Below are 27,815 nucleotides of genomic sequence, written 5' to 3'. Positions count from 1 at the left end.
ATGTACCATACTGTACTGGTAGAAACGTTCCATTCTGTGGGACCCAAATGGAGTGCACTTAATACCAACACTGTTCCCAGCAGACCTGATGATTTCCCATCATCCTCCATGATCACTCTTCATATTGTAAGTATGTCCATTCAATAGCACTGGTTTGTTAATTTATTGTGCTTTTATGTTTTCAATGTTTCCTTTTTCTGCTTCTTGGAATCCTGAACCTTCTTCAGTCTGTGTTAAGATAGCTTGAGACACCTTACTGTTGTTGTTGTTCAGTTGTTTCAGTCACATCTGACTCTGTGTGACCCCATTTGGGGTTTTCTTGGCAAAGATATTAGAGAGGTTTGCCATTTCCTTCTCCAGCTCATTTTACAGATGAGGAAACTGAGGCAAATAAGATTAAGTGACTTGCCCAGGGCCATATAGCTAATGTATCAGGCTAATTTTGAACTCATGTCTTCCTGATAATATATTGTCCTTTAACTAAACCAAAAAAAAAAAGTAGAGAAATAAGTATGTATACCTACATATTGCCTTTTTTCCCCTTTAAATTCAAAGAAGCAAATAGTTCAGGTTGAAAATTTTCTTTCTGAGCTAGGCACTGTCATGGAGAACACATTGAATGGGCATGAAGAAGACCTATTCTACCTTCTGATCCTAATTACCTTGGCCAAGTCACTCTTAACCTTAATTTCCTCATTTTTAAAATAACAAGCTGGACTAAATGATCTATGTGGTACCTTCAACTCTACTGATGTATGACTGTGTGCTATTGGGAAGGAGAAGACTAACTTGAACCAAAACTTTTTGACATGGTATCTGTGGAACCCTGGAGTGCCTAGAAACTGATTTTCATCCCTTGGCAGGGAGTGGTCCCTGAATTTATTGGTCTGGGTCAGAAATGAGCATTCCTATTCCCAAGTCTTTTTAGTTCAATTCAATAAATGTCTATTAAGCACTTAAAATCTACAAGGCGCTGTGCTGATAATATAGTGCATAAAACAAAATAGTCCCTGCCTTCAGGGATCTTACATTCTACTGGATGGCAGTGGGAAGAAGACAATCCACTAAGTAATGTGAGGAGGCAGAGAGCATTAGCAACTAAGTGATTAGGAAAAGCACCTGAACTGAACTTTTAAAGAGAATAAAGATTCTTAGAGTCAAAAATGATAAGGGAGTGCCTTACAGGCTTGAAAGACAGTTCATGCAAATACATGGAGATGTTGATGAAATTCAAATGAGAGGAGCAGCTAGCAGTCCAGGTGGGCGAGAACTAAGAGTACAGGAGAAGAATGATGTGAGATGAAATAGAAAATGTAGATTCTAGGCAGTCTAGGCAGCTCGTGGAGGGCTTTGAATGCCAGGCTGAAGAATTTACATTTTGTTCTGGAGATAATAGGAGGGCACTGAAGTTTTCTTTTTTTTTTTTAATAGGAGAGTAACATAGTCAAACCTGTGCTTTTGGGAAACTCCTTTAACAAATATGTGCAAGATGGATTAGAGAGGGGAGAGACTAGAAATAGGGAGGCTGGTTAGGAGCCTGTTATAGGCAGTTAAGTGGTGCAGTGGATAGAATGCTGGGCTTGGAGTCAAGAAGACCCAAGTTCAAATCCAACATCTGGCATTTACTACCTGTATGAATCTGAGCAAGTCATTTAACCTCTGTTTGCCTCAGTTTTTTCAATGGTAAAATGGTGATAGCACCTGTATATTAGCCTTGTTCTGAAGGTCAAATGAGATAATATTTGTATAGCATTTTGCAGTATCTGGCACATAGTAAGCACTTAATAAATGTTTCCTTCCTCCCTCCCTCTCTCCCTCCCTTCCTTCCTTCCTTCCTTCCTTCCTTCCTTCCTTCCTTCCTTCCTTCCTTCCTTCCTTCCTTCCTTCCTTCCTGTAGTTTAGGCAAGGATGATGAAAAACTGAATTAACATGGAAACCATATAAGTGGAGGGAAAGGGAAAGATGCTGCTCAACCTTCTGGCTTCCCTGCCTTCCTTCAAGACTCAGCTTAAGGCTTCAAGATCCCACCTTTTTCTTTTTTTTTTGATTCTTTTAAATTTTCTTTTCTTTTTTTTATTTTTAGTTTACAACATTCAGTTCTACATAATTTTGAGTTCCAGATTTTCTTCCCTCTCTCCCCCCGTCCCTCCCCTAGACAGCATGGAATCCCATATAACTTTCACGTATAACTTAGCATTGAATTAATTTACACACTAGTCAAGTTATGGAGAAGAACTGTGATCAATGAAATGAATCATGTGAGAGAAGAAACAGGACCAAAAAAAAAACCGACCCAAAAACAAAAACAGAAGAGAGAAAAGGAAAAAAAATGGGGGGGGGGAAGGCTATCATGAAGCGTGCCTCAATCTACATTCATACTTCATAGTTCTTTCTCTGGATGTAGATAGCATTCTCCATCGTGAGTGCTTTGGAGTTGTCTTTGAACCTTGCGTTGCTGAGAAGAGCGAAGTATGTCAGGGTTGGTCCTCACAGAATCCATATATCTGTGGTTGTGTACAATGTTCTCCTGGCTCTGCTCCGCTCACTCAGCATTATGTCGTGTAGGTTTTTCCAGGTTGTTACGAAGTCCGTATCATCCCCATTTCTTATGGCATAGTAGTATTCCATTACCTTCATATACCACAGCTTGTTCAGCCATTCGCCAATTGATGGGCATCCCTTTGATTTCCAATTCTTAGCTACCACAAAAAGAGCTGCTATAAATATTTTTGTACATATGGGTTCTTTTCCTGCTTGTGTGATTTCTTTGGGATACAACCCTAGAAGTGGTATTGCTGGGTCAACAGGTATGAACATTTTTATAGCCCTTTGGGCGTAGTTCCAAATTACTCTCCAAAATGGCTGGATCATCTCACAACTCCACCAGCAATGTAACAATGTTCCAATTTTCCCACATCCTCTCAAGCATTTATCATTTTCCTGTTTTGTTATTTTAGCCAATCTGACAGGAGAGATTTGGTATCTAAGAGTTGTTTTGATTTGCATTTCTCTAATCAGTAGTGATTTAGAGCATTTTTTCATATGCCTATAGATAGCTTTAATTTCTTCCTCTGAAAACTGTCTGTTCATATCCTTTGACCATTTCTCTATTGGGGAGTGGCTTGTATTCCTATGTATTTGGCTCAGTTCCCTGTATATTTTAGAAATGAGGCCTTTATCAGATACACTAGTTGTAAAGATTTTCTCCCAATTTTCTGCTTCCCTCCTAATTTTTGTTGCATTGGTTTTTTTGTACAAAAACATTTCAATTTAACATAATCAAAATTATCCATTTTGCATTTTGTAATGCTCTCTATCTCTTGTTGCATCATGAATTCTTTTCTTTTCCATAAATCTGATAAGTAAACTATTCCTTGCTCTCCCAAATGACTTATAGTATCAGCCTTTACTCCTAAATCATGAACCCATTTTGACTTTATTTTGGTATATGGTGTAAGATATTGGTCTATGCCCGGTTTCTGCCCTACCATTTTCCAATTTTCCCAACAGTTTTTGTGAAATAGTGAATTATTAGCCCAGAAGCTGGCCTCTTTGGGTTTATCAAAGAGTAGATTGCTATAGTTGTTGACTTCTCCATCTTGTGTTCCTATCCTATTCCACTGATCCACAACTCTGTTTCTTACCCAGTACCAGGTAGTTTTGATGACTGCTGCTCTATAGTACAGTTTAATATCTGGTATGGCTAGGCTACCTTCTCTAGCATTTCTTTTCATTAATACCCTACATATTCTAGACCTCTTGTTCTTCCAGATGAATTTTGCTATTATTTTATCCAGCTCAGTAAAATAATTTTTTGGTAGTTCAATTGGTATGGCACTGAATAGATAGATTAATTTAGGTAAAATTGTCATTTTTATTATATTAGCTTGGCCTAACCATGAGCAACAAGATCCCACCTTTTTCAAAAGGCCTTTCCTGGTCTACCCACTCACCTCAGCCCTCCTTTCCCTTTGAGATTAGCTCCCTTTTATCAGGGCCATGCCAGGAAACTAAATCGCTTTCATTCAAATTGTTTTAGGAAGATTCTGAAGATCACCTGGCAGGATGGGGTACCAGACACTGAGGCCCTTACTCAAACTGAACTGTCAAGCATTCAAATTCTGCTTCAGAGAGTGCAACTCTGATGGGCTGGCCACGTTGTTTAATGCAAAATGTATGCTTGCCAAAAAGACTGTTTTATGGAGAACTCACACAGGGCGTGCATTCACATGGAGGTCAGAAGAAGTGATACAAGGATCCTCTCAAGGTCTTTCTCAAGAACTTTGGAATTGATTGTGTGACATGGGATTCACTGGCACAGGACCCTTCAGCATGGCTTGCCCACATCAGAGAAGGTGCTGCGCTCTATGAGCAAAGCATTGAAACAGCTCAAAGGAAACGCAGGATGTACAAGTTTGGAGTATCGGCCCCAAATGTTCACGTGGACTATTTGTGCCTGAACTGTGATAGAGCATTCTGAGCTCTTGTTGGCCTGATCAGCCACGGTTAGACACATTGAATCTTGACTCAAGCATAGTGATGTCATTTCAGTCCTCTATGAGAACCAAGGACACCAACCAACCAACTACCATACATATGTGTGTATGTGTGTGCATATGTGTGTATACATATGTGTGTGTATGTGTGTATATATATATAATGTGTATGTGTATATATATACATATATATGTATATATACACACATATGCACACACACATAATTGTTTGTATGTTATCTCCCCCTTAGAATGTGACCTCCTCAAGGTCAGTAACTCTTTGCCTTTCTTTGTATTTCCTAGCATTTAGCACAATGGCTGCTACCTAGTTGGTGCTTAATACATGTTTGCTGGCTGACCAGCTGACGGCAGTCCACTCTTGAATCAGATCTCTCTGAGCTGTCCTGAGGGCCTAGAAGTTTTCGCCTAAAGTGGTCTGCCCAGCATCTTTGGACAGCAAGGAAAATTACACCCAGGTTCTTTCCAAGTAGCTATAGCTGATCTGTGAATGGATAACATGTTTATTAGAAACCAGAGCCACACTGACTGCCTTTCAAACTGAAAGTTCCCAATTTTTTTAACCTTATTTTATCTCCCTTGCATTAATCCTGTGATAGCATCTCTCAGAGGTCACCATCTAGGCTGCCAGTTCTTTTTATCCCACTTCCCTGACTCATCTCACCAGCCTTGTGGAGAGATTCTTGGCTATCTTGGCAATCATCAGGGATAAACAATCCTGGCCTTAATCCTCTTAAAATAAAGTTTCTCTTATCTGTGGCTGTAAGCAAAGATCTCCCATGAAAGGCAGGGCTAGAAATAGGCCACCATGCTTGGACTTTTACTTCCTTGAATACCTGAACTCTCTATGACCCTCATAAGCAACTCCAGGACAGCCTTGCTAGTTGTTCCCCTCATCAGATGGGCAGGAAGCCCATCTCCTCTATAAGTAAGTCCTCAGTAAACATAGGCTTCCTTTACCTTAACTTTTGCCTGTCACTCAAGCTCCCTTGCTTATATTAACAACCACATCCTAGATAGGAGATTTAATCAAAGTTTTTCTTTCCTTTTTCTTTCTTTCTTTTTAAAATCAGCATAGGCAAGAACAGTCTATCATTTCTTTATTCATCCACTTTGCATAAGAATGATATTCTATTTCTTTTGAAGCCATTTTGATTTGGATGGATGGTTTTCTTAGATAAGCCTCATCTCTCCTCAAAAATGCCCAAGAAAACTAAAGAAAGTTGTCTCATTGCTATCAAAAGCCTACAGATCTTCTGTGAGGAAAACTAATTCGTAATACACCAATAGATTACTCTTCACGTGAAGAAATGAATGACACTAGGGACCCATCATTAGGAAGTCTAGCACTTTGAGTCATTTTTATCAATCAATCAATCAACAAGCATTTACTAAGCACCTTTAGGAAACCTTTCACAGCCCCTCTTAATTCTGGAACATTAAACATAATGCATATATACATATGTTGTTCTTTAGTCATTTTCAGTCATAGCCATCTCTTTGTGCCCCCTGGAGGGGTTGTCTTGGCAAAGATACTGAAGTGGTTTGCCATTTGTTTCTCCAGCTCATTTTGCAGATGAGAAAACTGAAGCAAACAGGGTTAAGTGATTTGCCCAGGGTCAAGCAGGTAGTAAGTATTTGAATTCAGATTTGAACTAATGTCTTCCTGATTTTAGGCATGGCACTCTGTGTACTGTGCCACCCAGCTTCCCTTGCCTCTGTTGATTATTTCCTTTTATGGATAGCTTGTCTGTACATATTTATTCTCTTGTTGTGTCTTACATTAGATTGTAAGTTCCTTGAGGTAGGGTCCATCTTTTGTTTCCTTTACTATCCCCAGAACTTAGCACAGTGCCTGGCACATCAGTAGGCACTTAATAAATGCTTATTAACTAAAGGAACAATCTACTATGTTCCAGACCCTTGAGACAAAAAATATAATCCCTACCCTCAAAGGAGCTTGTATTCTATTGGGAAATAGCATGTGTATGTAAGTATGGTGTACCTATGTGTATACACACAAGCATATGCACACACACACGTGTGTGTGTGTGCATATATATATATATATGTATGTATGTATGTATGTATGTATGTATGTATGTATGTATATATACACACCCAGTCTCTGCCTTTGTCTCTGAAGTCTATGTTAATTGAAGCCTTAATTATAGAGGAGAGGACTACCAAAGCCATTCTGGAGTTACCTATGAAGGTAACAAAAGCAGCTCTCTCTCTCTTTCTTCTTTTGCAACTCTGGCAACTCTGACTACTATGGAAATCAGGGCTGTCCAAAATAATGCCTGCAGTCCACATGCAGCCCACTATGTGATTTTATGCAGCATGCCTGTGGGTTTTAATTTTCACAAGGGAAAAAAATAAAATAATTTGCATGGAATGCGTATTAGATTTTTTAATAAATCTAATAAATCTCATTGATGTCAATTTTCTTTAGTGTTTTTAAGCAATATTACAGACAGAACATATAGCATGGAATTTTCAGTTGATCTGTGGGATGCATTCCATCTGTACAATGCAGACTAGTCACTATGCACCTACCTTCATACCTTTCTGCTGTCGCTTTGTTCTTTTGTGTTTGCTTTTGTGCTTCACGCCTTCGCCTGTCATATCGATGACATGCATTCCCCCACTTTCTATTAGTGTACTGTATTTTTTATTCTGGGTGCTGCCCTCAAATAATTATTTTAATATGACCCTAAGATAACCTAAGGTTGGACAGCCCTGTTTTACATGTCCACACATATATAACCTATGTCAAATTGCTTACCATTTTAGGAAGAGGGGAAGTAAGGAAGGAAGGGACAAAATTTAGAACTCAAAATTGTGTAAAAATGAATGCTAAAAATTGTCTTTACATATAATTGGAAAAAAATAAAATACTCTAAAATAGTTAAAAAATAAAAAAGAAAGGCTCCACCAATTCCTAAGTTTTCTAGTGTCTTTTTTTTTCAACAGAAATGATTGTTCTATTTTGTCAAAGGCTTTTTCTGCAACTATTGACATGAGCATACAACTTAAAAAAAACAACATTTTTATTTAAAGTTTTGAGTCCCAAATTCTATCCTTCCCTCCCCCCCAAGATAGTAAACAGTCAGATATAGGTTATATATGTGCAATTATGTAAAACATTTCCTTATTAGTAATTTTATATAAGAAGACTAACACAAGAAAAAGAAAGAAAGTGAAAAATGGCATTCTTCAGTCTGTACTCAATCAATATCAGTTCTTTCTCTGGAAATGGATAGCAGGCTTCATCATTAGTCCTTTGGGATTGTCTTTGATCCTTGTATTGTTGAGAAGAGCTAAGCCACTACAATTCTTCATCAAACAATACTGTTGTTACTGTGTACAATGTTTTCCTGGTTGTGTTCACTTTACTATGTATCTGTTCATATAAATCTGTCCAGGTTTTTCTGAAACCATCCTGCTTGTCATTTCTTATATCACAATAATATTCCACTACAATCATATGCCACAGCTTTTTTAGTCATTCCCCAATTGATGGGCATCTCTTTGATTTCCAATTCTTGGCCATCACAAAAAAAGAGCTGCTATAAAATATGTTTCTACAAATAGGTCCTTTCCCTTTTATGGATATCTTGGGGATATAGACCTAACAATGGCATTGCTGGATCAAAGGGTATGCAGTTTTATAGCCCTTTGGGCATAGTTCCAAATTGTTCTCCAGAGTGCTTGGGTCAGTTCACGACTCCACCAACAATGCATTATTGTTCCACTTTTCCAACATCCAATATTTTCCTTTTTTGTCGTATTAGCCACTCTGATAGGTATGAGGTGACAGCTCAGAGTTTCATGAATTTGTGTTTTTCTGATCAATAGCGATTTAGATAATTTTTTCATTGCATGGTCAATTTTTGTGAAGGACACGTGTACAGCTGAGAAAAAGATGTACTCTTTTCTATTTCCCTTCAATTTTCTCCAGATTTCTATATCTAAATTCTTTAAGATTCTATTCTTGTCCTTGACTTCTTCATTTATTTTATGGCTAGATTTATTTAGCTCTCAGAGGGGAAAGTAGAGGTCCCCTATTGGTATAGGTTTACTGTCTATTTCCTCTTGTAATTATTTAACTTTTCTTTCAAGAACTTGGATGCTAAGCCATTTGCCGCATATGTGTTTAGTATTGATATTACTTCATTGCTTATTGTTCCTTTTAACAAAATGTAGTTTCCCTACTTATCCCTTTTAATTAGGTCTATTTTTGCTTTTGCTTTGTCTGAGCTTATGTTTGCTACCACTGACTTTTTTACTTTAGCTGAAGCATAAGGGACTCTGCTGTAGTCCCTTATTTTAAGTCTGTGTATGTGTTTCTGTTTCAAGTGTATTTTTTGAAAAAAAAACATATTGTTGGATTATTGTTTGTGACCAATCCTGTATTTCACTTCCATTTTATGAGTGAGTTCATCCCACATTCACAGTGATGATTACTTATTTTGCATTTGCCTCCATCTTATTTTCTTTTTCTTGTTCTCTCTTTTTATCCCGTTTCTCCTCTAAAGTCCATCTTGCTTCTGACAACTGCCTTCTTTTATATGCCCTCCCTTTTATTACATCCCACTTTCCTAAGAAAGGCACTTTCAGAGATGTGGACCCAGGTTGAATGCAGTAGGAAAAAGCATAGGTCAGCATGTACGCAAGGACACCTGGGGAGAGGACAACTAGAAGTAGAAAAGGATACAGAAAGAGGTGAAAAGCTGTCTGAGACAAACTTTGCCAATATCAGATTTTTGCCTAATCTTGGCTCTACATTCAGAAAAAAAAAGCAGGTGTGGTTCAGTGGAAGAGCACTGACTCTGAGGTCATGGACCTTGGGTTCTGACACCTTCTGAGGCTTACTATCTGTGTGATATTATCAAGTAACTTAATCTTCCCAGACCTCAGTTTCCTCATCTGTAAAATGAAGGGATTGGACTAATTGGCCCCTGACATTTTCTTTCAGCTCAGTAAGTCTGATCCTATTTTATTTTAATTTGGGGGGGGGGGTTGCACAAGAACACCTTGGTTCAAATCTTTGCTTGATTGCTTGCCACCTATGTGATTTTGAGCAAGTTGTTTATCTTCTCTGTAAAGTGAGGAGATGGGATGGATAAATCTCTAAGGTCTCTTTCAATTTTCAATCTAGGATGTTGAGGAAGCTCTCTTTCTATCCACCTCTTCCTTACTCCATCTCATGATTCACTGCCCCCAAAGCACAGCCTTCTACTTTCCTACAGCTGTTTTTGATTTGTAGTTCACCTCTGAACACTTCTATGTTTTCTCCTCCCCTCCCTTACCCTCTTCATGGATTCTTTTCTTTAATAATCTTATTTTCTTCCACAACTTTAGCTATCACCATGTACATTATTCTCAATTCTATATCTCCTGCTATATCAAGGCTTCATCCTTGAGGCACAGACCTGTATTTTAAAATTTCTGATGAGATCCAACCAGAACATCATGTTCAACAAACATAAAATCAAACCTATCATCATTCTCCAGCAATTATATCTGGATAATAATGATCTTTTCACTATTGGTTTTCACATAACATTTTGTTTACGTGATATTTTAGTGCATTTGTTATGTTATGTTATTATAATATATATTTATATACTATATATACATGTAAAATATCTATTATATTTATTATGTATTGAGAAGTAGCATGACATAGAGGATAGGGAACCAACAAGACTTGGAGGCCAGAAGATCCACGTTCAAATTCTTCCTCTGACACTTACTCTCTGTGTGACCATGGACAAGTCATTTAACTTCTCTATAATATAAAAGTGTTGGACTTGATGACCCCTAAGGTGTAAATATAATCTATGATCTTATGTACTATGTTTTACTGACATCGTTTTTGCATATATCATCCATCACTTATACTATAACCAACATGAGAGCTTTGTCTTATCCATACTTTTTACTTTTACTAGCAGCTAGCACAGTGCTAACACATGGTAGATCTTCAATAAATGTTTGTCAAATTATATTGTATAGGTTTTTGTGGGCTATACCCAGAGCTTAACCTTCACTTAAAACATTTTTGTTATAAAAGATATGAGTTACACAATCTGACTTTCAAAATACAGCATATTGCTAAATTGCGGATTGCCTGCAATTCCTTTATGCATGGTTCAATTTGTCCATTTGGTAACCCCAAAGTAATTCTGCAGAATTCTGAGTTCCTGAGGATTATAGGGAGTGGAATGAATGACTTCATTATGGGAGCTGGGGACTACTACAGAAACCACAAAAAAAACCTAATCAAATTGGGTGGAAAATATTCTCATCAAAAGCCAAAGGACAGCAGATTTTCAAGTCTATGTTTCACAATTGGATCTTAGTACAATGCTTTTCACCTAGTAATTGTTTGGTTTTTTTTTCATTTTTCCATCCATTCATCGTCACAATCTGAGTTTTTGAGGGCCAAGGTTCATCTTTAACTATTTCATAAATCATACTCTGTATATCTCTGAATTAAGAGTGTTATGTCCAGAAATCTATTTCCTTTTTTAGATCATTAGATTAGATTATTAGATTTTTATCTAATTAGGTTATAGATTTTTAAATTTTTTTATTTATTTAAAACATTATTTTCTTTTTGAACGTTGAATTCCAAATTCTTTCCCTTCCTGACAACTCTCCCCCACCCACTGAGAAGGCAAGCAATATATCAATTATGAATGTAAAATCATGCAAAACATATTTGCCAAAAAACAAAAAAGTAAGAAAATTTTATTTCAGTTGCACTTAGAAAATCTCAGTTCTCTCTCTGGAAGTTGACTGACAGCATTTTTCATCATGAGTCCTTTGGAATTGTCTTTAATCATCATATTTGTCAGAGTAGCCAAATCTTTCACAGTTGACCATCATTACAACATTGTTGTTACTGTGCATGGTGACCTCCCACTTCTTCTTGCCTCACTTTGCATCAGTCATATAGGTCTTGCCATGTTTTTCTGAAACTACTCCCACTCTCTGTCATGTTTCATTATCACAATCATGCTACAACTTGTTCAGTCATTTCCCAATTGCTGATCATCCTCTCAATTTCCAATAATTTACCACCACAAAAAGAGCTGATATAAAGTTTTTGTACATGTATGTTCTTTTTCTTTTCTTCTGACCTCTTTGGGATGCAAGATTGGTAGAAGTATTTCTAGTTAAAAGAGTATGCACAGTTTTTTAGCCCTTTGGGAATAATTCCAAATTGTTCTCCAGCATGGTTGGACCAGTTCATTACTTCACCAACAGCCTATTTCTATTTCTATTTCCCCATCTCCCTTAGCATTTGTCATTTCTGATACGTGTGAAATGGTACCTCGGTTGTTTTAATTTGTATTTCTATAATCAATAGTTATTTAGAGCACTTATTTATATGACTATAGATAGCTTTGATTTCTTCTTCTGAAAAGTGCCGTGTTCCTGTTGTTCAGTTGTTTCAGTTGTGTCTGACTCTTGGTGTCCTCATTTGTAATTTTCTTGGCAAATACACTGAAGTGGTTTGTATTCCTTCTCCAGATCATTTTGCAGATGAGGAAACTGAGGCTACCAAGGTTAAGTGACTTGTTCAGGGTCACATACATAGTAAGTGTCTGAGGCCAATTTTGAATAAAGGAAAATGAGTCTTCCTGACTCCAGGCTCAGCACTCTATCTACTGACCATAAAAACTGCCTGTTCATATCCTTTGACCATTTGTCAATTGGGGAATTGCTCTTTTTATTTTTTATTTTTTTACAAATTTGACTCAATTCTCTATATATTTGAGGAATGAGACCTTTATCAGAGAAACAGAAACTTGCTATGAAATTTTTTGATATTACTTCATGTGTCAACAACCCGGCTGGCAGCTTCTGTGGGGGTATAAGATTCACCCACAGCCAACACCCAGAAAGCTGCCAACAGCACAGGTTCTTTCGATCTGCTTAATTAAGGAAAGCAAGGTGAAGGGATTGACAAGCTTACTTTTAATTCAAATATCATTCAGTTAGTTCAGGGGAAAAAAACCAGCACCCTGAACTTCAAAACAAAATGCAAATTACAGACATCAATAGACTTTGTCTGATTCAAGTCCCAACAGATAGTTACCACAGTTCAACAAAGTTTCAACATCCGGGTTTACAAGCTGGAGGGCTCCTTAGCTACAGCTGCCCGGAGTCTCCTCATCAACACCATCTCCAGAGCCCCACACCAATAGCTCTGTCCTCCCTTCTTATAGGGCTTTAGACATCAGACATCATCTGAATCACCAGAGCTCAGGCTCTGGTGATTGGTTCTTGAGTTGGCCCCTCCCCTTAGGACCCTGGGATGTTCACATCCACATGGATTACATTAACACCTAATGGGGTTTGGGCCTGGGGCTTAGCACCTAGTAAAGCTCACTGAGATAAATTGAGTCACTCAAAGAAAACAAAGACAATTCTGGTTACACTTCATTGTCTACCTTTTAGCAAAATGTAGTTTCTCTGATTACCACTTATAATTAGGCTGATTTTTGCTTTGTCTGAGATAATGATTACTACCCTTACCTTTTTTACTTTAGATGAAACAGATTAGTTCTGCTCCAGCCTTTTTTTTTAATGCTGTGTGTGTTTCTGTTTCAACTGTGTCTCTTATAAATAATATATTGTTGGATTCTTGTTTCTAATCCATTCTGCTATCTGCTTCTGTTTTATGGGTGCGTTTATTCCATTTACATTCACAGTTATGATTACTGTGCATTTCTGTCTTTTATCCTGTCCCTCCTCAGAAGTCTATTCTGCTTCTAACCACTGCCTCCATTAATCTTCCCTCCATTTTATGATCCCCCTCCACTTTTTCTTATCTCCTTTCCTTTCTATTTCCCTATTGGGTAATAAAGATTTCTATATAGATCTGATTATGTATATGTATTCTTTGAAACAATTCTAATGAGAGTGAGACTCAAGGATTTCCCTCCACCCCTCTCATTTTCTCCTCTACTGTAAGAGCTCTTCCTTGCACATTTCTTTTATGTGAGAAAAATTTCCTCTTTCTGCCTCTGCCTCCCTCCCTCTTCCAGTGCATCTATCTTTCTCACCCTCCCCCCTTTTTTTTGAGATCATTGCAACATAATCAACTCACACTCAGGCCTTCTGTCTTGGTAAAGTCCTTTCAACTGTCCTAATAATGATAAAGTTTTTAGGAGTTACTCAAATCATCTTCCTATAAAGAATGTAAATAGTTCAACCTCATTGAATCCCTTATGATTTCTCTTTCACGTTTACTTTTTTATACTTGAGGCCTGTGTTTGTCAGATTTTCTATTCAGTTCTGGTCTTTGCATCAGGATGCTCGACAATTCTCTATTTCATTAGATATTCTTTTTATTCCTTGAAGAATCATATTTAGTTTTACTGGGTAGCTTATTTTTGGTTGTATTCCTAACTCCTTTGCTTTCCAAAATATCATATTTTTTCACTCCTTTAACATGGAAGATGATAAATGTTGTGTGACCTTAATTGTGGTGAGTTGTTTCTTTCTATTTGCAATCCTTTCTCCTTGACCTGGGATTTCTGGAATTTGGCTACAATGTTTCTCAGAATTTTCACTTTGGGATCTCTTTCTGGAGGTGATAAATGGATTATTTCCATTGTTATTTTACTCTCCAGATTTAAGATATAGGGCAGTTTTCCTTTATGATTTCTTGAAATATTACGTGCAGGCTCTATTTTTGATGATGGCTTTCTACTAGTCCAATAATTCTTAAATATCTCCTCAATATATTTTCCAGGTCAGTTGTTTTTCTAATGAGATATTTCACATTTATTTCTACATTTTTTTCTTTATTTTGACTTTGTATTTTTCTTGATGTTCCATAGGGTCATTAAATTCCAGTTGCCCAATTCTAATTTTTAAGGAATTATTTTCTTCAGTGAATTTTTGTACCTTTCCATTTGGTCAATTCTGTTTTTTAAGGAGTTGCTCTCTTCAGTGAATTTGTGTGTGTGTGCATGTGTGTGCATGCATGCGTGTGTGTGTGTGTGTGTGTGTGTGTGTGTGTGTGTGTTGTTTTTTATTTTGTTCTTACCATTAGGCCAAATTTTTTAAAGGTATTTTTTTCAGAATTCATTTGTGCCTCTTTTAACAAGCTTAGTTGTCTTTTCGTAATTTTCTTGCATCACTCTCATTTATTTCCCCAATTATTCCTCTTCCACTTTTATCTCTTTCCTTAAGTCTTTCTGAAATTCTTGTTGGACTTGTGTCCAACTAGCATTTTTTTGAGAATTTGTTTGTAGTCGTTTTACTTTATTGTCTTTTCCTGAGTTTGTATCTCGTTCTTCTCTGTACTGTAATAGCTTTTTATGGCCAAGTTATTTTGTTGTTGCAGTTTGTTCATTTCTTCAGCCTATTTCTTAAATTTCAACTTTATGTTAAAATTGTGCTCTGCTCACCTGGGACTTGGGAGTCGTTGCCACAAGCTTCAGGCTTTTTTGCTGCTATTTTCAGAGCAAGTTCTGGGAGTCTGCAAGTTTTTGGTCCTTCCAAGGTGGTTTGATCTAGGGAGAGGTGTATTCACTGTTCTCCTGGTCTCATCTCCAGTCTTTTCCCAGAAAGGGCCTCTTCTTCCCTACAGCCACAAGTACTGGCACTCCTCTTGGCCCTGGAACTGTGACTGGGCCCCTACTCCCTTGTGACTGATCACAAATGCCTCTCTATACCTTGGAACTGTAGAGCAGAACTGTGTATGGGCAATAGAATTTCTAATCAGTGCCAGGTGTGCCCAATGCCAGCAATGTGTCCTCTGCAATCTCTCTCTAGCCAGCTGAGTTGAGAGCTTCAGAAGCTACTGTTACTACTGCGGTGGCTGCTGCTGCTGCCTAAGTTGTCTTAGACAGGAAAAATATCTCACCCACATCCTTTGTTGGCTCTACTGCTCCAAAACTTGATTTGAAGCTTTATTTTAAAGTTATGAGGTGGGGAATATTTAGGGAGTTCAGCTAGGTTACAGCCTCTAATCCACCATCTTCAGTCTATTTCCCTTTTATTTTATTTTATTTTTGACTGGGTCTCCTTTCAACTGACCTTACCCCTTCTTAGGCAGCCTGGTGGTCCTCTGCTCTTGGGTATTACAAATTGGTGCCAGAATTAATGTGTGCAATTGGCTTAGGCCACTGCAGAACTCCTCAGCTCAAATCCAGCCTCAGCCTCCCCAGGTGCAGGGATAACAGGTGTGCACCAATATCATTTACTTCAAAAAGGCTGGAGTTTGAATAACTCTTCCCCTACCAGGATCCTTATTCACTTCTTACAACAAAGCTAAATGAGTGAAAATATGTAATAGGTTCACTGTGAGCGTTCCCTCTAAGCATTTTGGGCAGATTATAGACTTGAGGTGTCCATCAGAAGTAATGAAGGGGTAACACAAAAAGGGAATTTGATACCATTTTAATTCATGACACAGTTTGTATTGGAGTACTCTCTGGTCAGGACATCAAACAGATCTAGCTAGCCTCTTAGAGCAAAAATAAAATGTGAGAGAACTATACAATGTAAGAAAAGGCTCCCTTTGGTCTAACATGAGGTTAGAAAGACTTCCTTCTGAGATAGAAAGGAAAGGGTGAATAATTCTTAGTAGAGAGGGCAGAAGAAAAATGACAAAATAGCAAGTGATCACCAGCAAAACCTCCCAAATAAGGAGTCATTTGGAGGTCATAGGTTTCAAGAGAAATCTTGAATCTATGAACTTGGAATTCATCCTTAACACTAAGATTCTTGGCATGTAAGAGTAAAATGATTAGAGGAACATGGAAATGAGTGAGCTTTATTTTTTTTAATCTTCACTTTAGAAGTCATTCTACCAACATAGAGCTATCTTTACAGTAAGATGAGATTATTATCTTTACTACTTTCAACATAAAGCTTTTTCTGACCATACTGAATCCCTTACCCCCTAACTGTTCTTTCTTCTCTTGTATTTATTTTGTTTTTGTTCTGCATTTCAGTATATGTTGTCTGTGTCACTAGGACATAAATTCCTTGAGAGCAGAGAATTTCTTTTTTGTATTTGTATCTTCAAAGCCTAGCAGAGCACATTTTTTGTTCAGTTTCAGTTGTGTCCAACTTTTCATGACTCCCCTTGGGAGTTTTCTTGGAGTGGTTTACCATTTTCTTGTCCAGCTCATTTTGTAGGTGAAGAAATTGAGGCAAACAGGGTTATGTGAGTTGCCCAGGGTCACACAGCTAGTAAGTGTCTGAGGCCAGATTTGAAGTCAGGAAGATAAGTCTTCTTGAATTCGGGTCCAGTGCTCCGTCTACTGCACCATCTAGCTGATCTGTATTAATTAAGTTTAAAATAAATGTCTTAAAATTGTTATGCCAGTAAGTCAACAAACCTAGTTGACAAATATTTACTTTTATGGGTATAATCCCCTTAATGGCATTCATTATTTCCAAAAGTACATAATACAAGGCAAAAAAAATATTACAGAGAGCAGTTCCTTTCACAGGAAAAAATATAGTGCTGTTAGACAATTAGTTGAAATGGTACAGATAGGTTCCATGATCTTAGAGTAACTTAACAGGACTTTGAAGCAACCTCATACAAAGCTGCCTGTGCTATATTTAAAGTGTCCAGCACTAGGCAAGGTGTTGTTGAAATTACAAAACTAGAATGCATGGTCTTAGTTATTAAGGAAGTGTCAAATGCTTAGTCAGAGAGATAGCTAAGCAATATGAACCAAGGACTGGTATAAAGGACAGCTGTACATAAGGAAGACAATTGTAGTCAAAAAGTGAGATACAAGTGTCTGATTAGAGTAGAAAGCCATGAGCCAACCCAAATAATCAAATCGAATCAAAATCAATGAACACAAATTCGTTAAGAATCTACTGCAGACATAATCAGTGTCTATAGATATTTTTCAAACGCTGTGCTAGCTGCTGGCAATGTTACATAATATGCATGCGAGAGACTTACCAAACAATAGACAATGTGATATCTGAAGGCAACATCCTTTACGGGGAGGATCAGTAATAGCTTTGTGGAGGAGATGGCCTTTTGTTTATGTTTTAAAGCCTGGGTGTTCTTCAAATTGAAAGAGGAAGGTTGTGGCATATATCTGACCATGTCACTCCTCATTCAAAAACTTTCCATAGCTCCCCACTGCCTATCACATTAAAAAATAAGAACACTGCAGTTTAGTGCTTAAGATTCTGAACAGTTCTCACATATTTTTTCAGATTTATTTCATATTCTTCCCTTTTATGAATTCTGTTTCTAAAGATAGTGAGAATTGTGTTGCTGTTGAGTCTGGTACCTTATCTTGCCAGGCAGTTTTCAGAATCTTCCTAAGACAATTCATATGGAAGTAGTTCAGTTTCCTGGCATGGCACTAGTGTACTGTCCAGTTTTCATAGACATATAACAATGAGGTCAGCACAACAGCTCTGTAGGTTAGCTTGATACCCCTTCTCTCCCACACTTTCCTTCGAAGCCTCCCAAACGTTGAGGTGGCCTTGGCAATTTGTATGTCAGCCTCATTATCTATGTGTACATCCCTGGAAAGTGTACTGCCAAGGTAAGTGAACTTATCCACAGTATTCAAAATTTCTCCATTTGCTGTAACTGATGGTTCCATGTATGGATGGTATGGTGCTGGCTGGTGGAAAACCTTTTTTTTCTTGGTGTTCATTTTTAGGCCAAAATTAGCACAAGCAGCAGGTAGTTGATCCTGAGTTGCATCTCAGTTTTAGAGGCTGCACTGACTACACAATCATTAGCAAAAATAAAAAATCATGCACCAACTCTCCCTCTACTTTAGTCTTGGTTCTAGTGCAGAGAGAAATCACTGACATTAAGGAGAACCAAGAAAGGATTCTTACAGAAGATGAGATTTTAGCAGAAACTTGAAGGAAATCCAGGAAGGCAGGAGTCAGAAGTAAGAAAGAAAAGAGTTCCAGCTATGATTTCCTATGTGTCATCTTTAATAGTGAATCCTTTTCTATTTTTTGATGCTGACAAATTGGTTTTTCTTTCTCTTTAAAAGTGTCAGACTGGCTCTTTTATTAATTCTTTAAACAGTACCTTTTCTAGCTTTTTTTTAATTTCCATGTCCAATTAATGGATTTGTTCTTTCTTTTGTTGATAAAAACATTCAGAGATTAAAGTTTTCCCTTCAGAACTAGTTTATCTGTATTTCAAAAGTTGCAATATGTTGTGTCATTGTTTTCATTTTCTTTGATGAAATTCTTGTTTCTCTGATTTGTTCCTTGATTCAGTATTTCTTTAGGATTAAGTTATTTAGTCTTCAATTAATTTTGATCCTTTCTGCACAAACTCTATTGAAAATAATTTTATTTTATTGTGGTCGGCAAACAATACGCTTAAAATTTCTGATTTTTTTTGGCATTTATTTGTGAGATTTTTATACCCAATATTGTTGTTTTTTGGAAAAAGTTCTATCCACAATTGAAATATATATATATATATATATATATATATATATATACCTTTCTGTTCTTATTACCATTCAGTAAGTACCAGAGATCTGTGATGTGTAATTTTTTTTATCATTCTAATCATGTTCTTAATTACTTTTTGTTTATATTTTTGTTGGATTTGTCTAGGTTCTTAACTTCTTGAATATCTTTGTTAGCTTTGTAAGTAGTATATACACACATATGTATGGATGTATCTATATGGCTTGTGATTTTACTGTTGTAGTTTTATTATTCTCTATTTAATTGGATAAGTTTTAAGTGTTTAGATGCTATGCAATTTTCCAAATATATATTAAGTATCGGTATTGATTATCTATGGTGTCTTTAAGCATAATGTAGTATCCTATTTATCCCTTTTAATGATGTCTGTTTTGACTATCACCCTGTCCAAGATAATGATTGCTACTCCTGGATTTTTTAGTTCAGTTGATGGTAATTGATTTTGCTTCAGCACCTCATTTTAACTCTGTGAATATTTATGTTTTAAAATTATTTCTTGTAAGCCACATATTATTGAATTCTGCTTTCTAATCTATTCTGTTTTAAAAAAGTGATAAAAAGGGAAAGTGCTTAACAGAAATGATCTATAATTGAATGGATCTTTCCTTCTTTCCCCTTGCCTTGCCCCATGATCATAGGTTTTTACTCTTTATTTCTTTCCTTTTACTTCCTCTTCACACTCTACCCTCCAGCACTGGAGTTTGTCTTGAATATGACTAATACCCCACTTACATTATACCTTAAATTCTCCCAATTCTCCCTGTATCATATCCTGTTGAGTTTAATGTATTCATATACTAAAGTGTTGTGTTTGTTTACGTGCATCTGTGTGTCTGTGTTTAAACTTATGTCTGGTTTGGATGAAAATATTTATGTGGTACACATCCACTCCCTCCCATCCCCTTCCTCTGTGTATGCATACCCTTCATCTTGTACACTCCAAGTGTGTGAGATAGTAAATTCTCTTACCTCCCTTCTCCTTTCTTCTCTGGTATACTTCCTATGTCTTCATCTTTTTCCTTCTCTTATGACCATCGAGACAGAAGAGAACCCACCACAGGCCCTCTGGTTTAACTCCCTCTATGACTTTGGAAAAACTTTGGTTCTGAATGTTTTCTCTCACTATTTTGAATATAAGCACTTTATCATCATATACTCCCTTCCGAATGCTCAAATGTATTGACCTTGGTAGTTTTTGTTTTTATTTTAAAATATGTTTTATTTATTTTACTAAATATTTCTTAATTGCATCAAAAATATATTCATTTTTTAAAATTTGATGTTCCAAATTTTCTACCCCTTGAGAAGTTAAGTGATATGGTATCAGTTATACATGTGAAGTCATGAAAAACATATGTCCATATTAACCATGTTACAAAAGAAAACACAAAAAAGTCCCAAGAAAAACAGAGAAAATGAAAAAAAGTACACTTCAGTCCGAAGTCAGAGTTCATCAGTTCTTTCTCTGGAGGTGGATAGCATTTTTCATCATGGACTAGTTTTATCTTGGTTCAAGTGTTTGTATTTCAAAGCTTCCATTCAGCTATGTTGTTTTCATGAAGAATGCTTTAAAGTCCTCTGTTATATTAAATTTACATTGTTTTTCCTCCATGGTATCATGTTGAATTTTCCAAGCTAGGTTGTTACTCTGAAGTTATTCTTGATGGTAAGCCTTTAACTTTATGTTTTGTGGGGGAGGGGAGGAGGAGGGGGAAGGGAAGGGGTTCGATATTGTTTTTAAAGATCTCTCCAAGTCTTTTGTGATCTCAACTGTAATTCATTAGTACTTGAACAATTTTTTTTTTCTGTGAATTTATGGTATTTTTCTCTGTCCTGGAAACTTTGTGTTTTGGCTTTGACATTCCTTGTAATTTTCATTTTGTGATTATTTTCAGGGAACAACTGTTAGAGTATATTTTCACTTCATCCTCTGATTCTAAAAGACCTGGGTAGTTTTCTCTTACTATTTCTTCAAAGATAGCATCTAGATTTTTTTTTTAATGATTAAGGTTTTCAAGTAGTCTAATCATTCTTAGATTCTCTCTTCTTGACCTGTTTTCTAGGAGAGTTGTTTTTGAAGTGTATACCATACATTATCTTCAATACATTTTCATTACACCTTCTTCATCTTTATACATCTTCACCACATTTTTTCCCTTAAGTATTTTGTTTTCATTTTAGTATATCTATTTCTGTGTCTATGTATATATGTATGAGTGTATGTATGTATATGTACATATGTATATGCACCTATATATATGTATGTATATATCTGTCCATATTCTGCATGGATATATATGCATACATATGTACACATCCATGTGTAGTATGCATATACATATATATGCGTGTATATTACACATACATGCATACAAGTACACATGTGTATATAGTCTATTCCATATATTCCATATTCTATTCCATATATATTCCATAGTCATTCTAATTTTCAAGGAAATCCTTTCTTTAGTAAGGATTTTTCTTAGAGCTTTCTGCCCTAAGCTATTGCCTCTTTCCTCCATAACTATCATTTAATTTGAAATTAGATTTTGCATATTTTTTTTTATCTAGGTACTCTTCCAAGACTTGTGACCAAGCAATTTTTTTTTTAAAGAAATCTATTTGGAATTTTTCTGGATTTATTCTCCTCCTCCTTGTTTCCTCTTAGGATTCTTTTAATCTATAATATATCTTCGTTGTGGTTAGCACTTTCTTCTGTTTACTCATACCTCCAGCCTCAGTTTCTGGATTGTGAATTTGTGATTGGATCAGACTCTTGGATGGATAGGCAGTTCTGTTTGGTTTTAGATATTATATTGAAGACTAGGTCCCACCTTTCATAGGAATCCCTGGGTTTTGATTCAGACTCCTGGTGGCTCATCTTAGATTATGTCCTTGGTCTCTCCTCTGTCTCCTTCTTGAAAAATTCTAGGCCTAGAGTGGGCTATGTCTTTTGTTGTGGCCCTGGCAGGCCTCCACTAGGTCTTGGAAATTTTTCTGGTAAAAGGTCTCCTTAAAGGCCCCAGGAATTTTGCTTCCCAGGTGCTTTTTTCTGTTTTGGCTCCTGCCTTAGCTCAGGCTTGAGCTGCCTGGATGTTGAGTTGCCCAAGCACTAGTTTGGCCCTGAATCCTGCTGTGGTTCAGGTGCAGAATGATGAGTCACTGGGGTACTAGGGTATTTGTCTGGCCCTTCCTCCTGCTGTAGCTCAGAGATAGACTGCTGGGCAGCTATGCTGCCTGAGAATCATTTTAACTTTGTCTCCTGCTTGGCTCAGGCCCAGGCTACCTGAGCTATGCTCTGTTTTAGTCATGTGCTAGGCTGTCTGGGTATTGTAGCATTATACTGAGGGCTAGTCTGGACCTGAACATTGATATTCCATAATAACATAGCTTTTATTTCATTTATCTTTGGATTCATATAACTTCTAGGTTCAGTGTGTGATATCTTACTTGCCTATAACACTGAAGTGGCCAGAACCAGATGAAATGTAATTTGGAACTATTTAACAAAATATTAAAAAAATACAATAGAACACAGGTAATATTAATATGTGGTTTTCTAAGTTAATATGCAGTCTGCAGGAGTCCTTATGAACAGTTGAGTGGCCCTTGTTTTTGAGGTCACCACTGTCTTACATGACTCAAGTACCCACCCTAGATTAGCTGAGATCATCTAACTTGCTTCCATCAGATAATAAGAGCAGACAAAGAATATACATTTGAAAAGTAAGACATTAAATCAGGATCAAGCCAATTACCCAAGAAAAAGAGAAAGAAGGAACAAAGTGTGAAACTGTGGGTTCATTGACAACCTCTAATGCAACCTGGCTGTTTGGCCCAGGAAAGTTACTTCCCCTCTCAGTGGCCTAGGAAAACTCCTAATACTAAATGTTGCCAAATATTTGTGAATCTCCCCTGGTAGAGGGAGTTTCCTACATCAGTAAAAGCACAAGTCTGAAGAAAAATAAAATAAAATAGTGAAACATAAAACAATAGGTGTGGAAAGGAAGTTGTGATTTTGTTACTGGTGGGAAAGCTAGGCAAAATAGGCTGCATCTGTGGAGATGATGTCCACAATGACTATTTGAGTCCCGAGTATTAAGCTGAAAGTGTAAGCTTGAAGTATAAATGAATTCAGAGAATGGCAGGTGAGAGAATATACCAGCAGAGGAATCTAATAGCTTACCAGACTGTATCACCTGCCTGATGATAATACAGATGATATCATGGGAGCTCTGTGGGAAAACTAACTGCATCAGACACATATAAGGACCCCAGGGGTGACAAAGCCCTATAAGCATTAGTTGCTCAGGCTACGTGCATCAGTGAAGTCATATGTATTGTCTATTCATGGGCTTTCTCCATATGCCATCTATCTGCACATTTTCTATATATGGCCCCATAAGAGGTCATGGAAACTTCAAGGTAGTATAGCTCTGTGCATGCGACAGCTAGATGGCTCAATGGATAGAGCACTGGGCCTGTAGTCAGGAAGACCTGAGTTCAAATGTGGCCTCAGATACTTACTAACTATGTGACCCTGGCCAACTCACTCCGTTTACCTTAACCCACTGGAGAAGGAAATGGAAAATCACTCCAGTATCTTTTCCAGGAGGATCCCATGGACCATCCATGGAGTCACAAAGAGTCATACGTGACTGAACAACAACAACAAACTATGTGTATGAGATAGAGTGGGAGTGTAGGAGAGATTTTTCTTTATTTATCTGGCTATGTAGTTTAGATTTGTTTTGCTTTGATCTTACATTGGTGAGGGCCTGTGAGTCATGGTCTGAAATAGATGACAAAGAGATTTTTTTCCTGTTTTACCCAGGTAATAGTTGGGAGCCCAAAGGAAGCTTCTTTCTTATGCTGGAGAAGAGAGGAGTGAAGGGTACTCATTTAAGGAATGGGCATTAGTAATACTTCTGTGGCCTGGGCCTCTCTAAATTGCATGCCTCAGAAAGCTAATCCAGGTTTTAGATACATAATTCCAAAGGACCGAGATTATAGAAGCATTATCAATGCCCTTTCCTTAAATGAATGCCTTTCCACTCTTCTCTTCCCTACCACAGTTCACAAAAGAAGTCTCCTCTTTGGGTTACCAACTGTTAACTAAGGAAAATGGAAAAACCCCTTCCATTTCAGTGTCCTTCAACACTAGAACCTGGGCTGCATACTTAATAGGCTTGGATCTAGGTGGTATCTGCTCCCACCTGCTCTCAATTACTGGACTGCGCCTAGCTCTTGGCTGTTTCTCTCTTCCTGGATGTATTTTTCTGGAAACTTCATATGGCTCTGGATGATCCTGGTGGTTTCTCCAGCTCAGTTAGTTCACATTCTCCTCATTTGGAAGACTACTCTTGTCTCTTTGTGGTCTGTGTCTCTTCAACACCATCGAATGGGACCTGTTGTCATCCCTGAAGTGTGCCTTGACATCTATTTCTTCCTTTCTATGTCTTCTAGCCATGATTATATGCCCTGTACTACTGATGCAGCTTGTCACAGTAATGTGAAGTCTTAGCCCTCTTCAAATGGAGGCCTTCTGTTGGGGCCTGGGACCTCATGGGAAATGTAATTACTTGGCCTAATCAAGCCCTTATTAGAGCAATGGTAAAAAAGCGCATATTTAACTCTCTACCTTATTTTATAAATGACAAAAGAGTAATTTCTTGAGTGCCTTGAATTCTGTAGAAGTAAGCTACTTTCGGACAAGCTGAGTATTTATTTTTATTATTATTTTCTTTTCTGTTATATTTCTGCATCATAGCTATTATGGCAATAAACTGTTCTTAGGAAGGCCACAAATAAAATATAGAGGGGGGTCATTAAACAGTCAAGAGCAGGAACAAAACACAGAGGCATTGCATGTGGAGAGTCGCCAACAAATATAATGTTAGGTCTGGTCCCGGCAAACATAAAGGTAAAGACTAGTGGCATTCACTAGATGCACAAATACTTTTAAATAATGATGACTGTGTACAAAGCGGTAATGCAAAAGTCTCTTTCCAAATAAGAAACAGACATGATGTTATGGTTTTTAGCTCTAAAAGGATTTTTTTTAGCACTTTGTAGGAAAAAGATTTAAGTTTTAAAAATATAGTCGATCATCCATCAAAAATATTTTCTGATAGAAAGGAGGCTACATGTCTGGGAGAAAAAGCCATAATGTACTGGATTTTACTTTATGCCTAAGGATAATTCATAACTGCCAAGTCTGGAGCCTACTATTGTTATATTTTGAAAAATGAAATTAAATAATATTCACAACCATAAACATTCTATGTGAATGCCCTTGGGTTAGTAGAGCTTATTTGTATTAGTTATGGGGGTGGGGAATCACATACAGGGTCGAGATAGAAAGAGCTGCTGCTTTATCTATCTTATTGTGCATTCTTGAGACAAAGATTAGGCCTGCTCTTTCTCTTCTTCCTCACCTTCCTCACACCTATTTGTAAATGAAGCGTATCATATGTGGCCTGTCAACATAGCATTATATCTTTTAAAATTAGTTTCTACAATATAAACAGGCCTAGGGTGAACATATAAAAGTGAGAGTAGTAAGAAATAACAGTAGGTGCTTCATACAGATTCGTTGAATTAAAAAAAAAATGAGTTGGATTGAGATAAGAGCCTTCTTTCATCCATCCACCAAAAGTCCCGAACCTATCTATATAAGCATGCAGGGAAATAACTGAGAGGCGCTGTGGTACACAAGAAATAGGGTTGGATTTAGAACAGAGACAGACTAGAGTTGGAATTCTAGTATAGTTTCTTAGTACAATTTGGTGTGTTAATTTAGTTTCAGTGAGCTTTAATTCCTTCATCTGTTAAGTGAGGATAATTAATAAATTTAGGATTGAAAAAGACATGGTGTAGTAGGTAGAGTGAAGGACTTGAAATCAGGAAGACTTGAGTTTGGATTCTATCTCAAGTGCTTGTTCACTGTGTAACCTCAGACAAGTAACTTAACCTCTCAGTCTTAGTTTTATTATTTGTAAGAGGCAGATAATAATGCCTGGAGTATTTAATTCACAACATTGTTCTGAGGCTCAAATGAGATAAGGTAGGTTGCTCATTGGAGTGCTCTCTGTCTCTCTTTCTCTTTCTCCCTCTCTCTCTTCCAGAAACCCACACTCTTGCACTCATGAACATGGTTCTTCATTTTGTATTAGTGGCTTAATGGTCTCTAGCAAATAATTAATTATAATTAATTAATAATAATTATAATATATATTAATAAATTAATAAATAATTAATAATAGTATTTAAGTAGTGCTTTAAAGTTCACGATGCACTTAACACATTCATTCATTTGTTTCTACAACTCTGTATTCTAGGTGCTATTGGTATGCTCATTTTACAGATGAGCAAACTGAGGTTAAGAAAGTTGAAGTGATTTACTCAGGGTCACAAAGCTAATAAGTGTCTGTGGCAGGGGCTGACCTCAGGTCTTCTGACTCTAGGTTCATCAACCTATCCATGTTAGCACCTACCGGCCTAGTAGGAGAATTTGGCTGTGTCAAATATAAAAGAAGTTTTAGGGACGGTTGCAGTACATTCATAAACTCACAGATTTAGAACTAGAAGCATCCTGGAACGTCATCTAATCCAATCCCTTTACTTTTGAGGAACTGAATGAAATCCAAGGATGTTAGATGAATTGTCCTTCTGTCTTACAGCAAATAAGTATCATAGAAGTCAGCTGAACCCAGGTCTTTCTGATGACAAAGCTAACATATCCACTATTTTATGCTACCTCTTTCTTTCTCCCATCCTGTATCCTTCACATCATTCTTGATTGAACATCAAAGTTAACAATTTTTAATAGAATATGAGGATAAATTCAATATTACTACCCTGAAATTCAGGCCAGTTATCAGGCCATTCCTCACCAGACAAAAATAAGGTGGAACATCTCATTTGCATCAAGGACTTAAATACATCTCCTGGGAAATGGACATAAAACAAACATCTTAGTCAAGAAACATCTGTTATCCAAAATAAATGATAAATAATACAAGAATCTGTCAGGGAGGTAAACTTTGTAATACAACTCCTCCCCCCAAAAGATTCAGACATTGTCTATATTAATCATTTTAAACATCCTGTCTTGTTTCTTCTTCTTCCACATCTCCAAAACAGAATGGGGCAGGAGCAAAGAAATTAGATGGAGTAGGAGGGAGAATTGCTCAACAATATTGATGAGCTCTTAACTACTACTGGAAAATTACATAAACTGAGAAAGATTTGGTAGGAGGACGTATAACTTTACATCAATCTCCTGACACAAGTTAGGAGCAGTGGTCTACATGCTATAAAGATGATGGAAGAATTAAAACATTGGAAAATCTTAGGAAGAATGAACACAAATTGAGCCATGATCATTGAATTGACCTAAGAAATTTTGAAGACTTTGAGAACAGATTCTCCATGGAGATGTTACAAATGCAAGACATTCTACTGAATTAAATTTGGAAAGTAGATCCAAAATACATTGCTATAGTCTGTGGAGGTTTCCAACAGGGTTCAGAGTCAAACAGATATATGAATATTCTCCTTACCCATCCTGGTTTCATTTCCAAGTTATTTAAGCTTCCACAGCTGTTGCATCAAGGTATAGAACAACTATGGAAGGTTTAATTCATCATAAATAGTCTATCAAAGGGTGACATTAAGTCCATGAGTGTTTGTCAGACAGTGAGTGAAGATAATAAAGTTGCATGTCCATATGGAAGAAATTATATCACATTGATTCCCAAGGACCCGTATATTATAGTTATGCTATTGTTCTGTCCTTTCAGCCATGTCTGA

General features: G+C 37.0%; 1 pseudogene; it reads left to right on the top strand.

Moving 5' to 3' along the window:
- Nucleotides 1-27,815, top strand: LOC118837162 (annotated as a pseudogene).

Source organism: Trichosurus vulpecula, chromosome 2, assembly GCF_011100635.1.
Source record: "Trichosurus vulpecula isolate mTriVul1 chromosome 2, mTriVul1.pri, whole genome shotgun sequence".
In the NCBI taxonomy this organism is placed as follows: domain Eukaryota; kingdom Metazoa; phylum Chordata; class Mammalia; order Diprotodontia; family Phalangeridae; genus Trichosurus; species Trichosurus vulpecula.
This window is presented reverse-complemented; position numbering and strand designations above follow the sequence as displayed.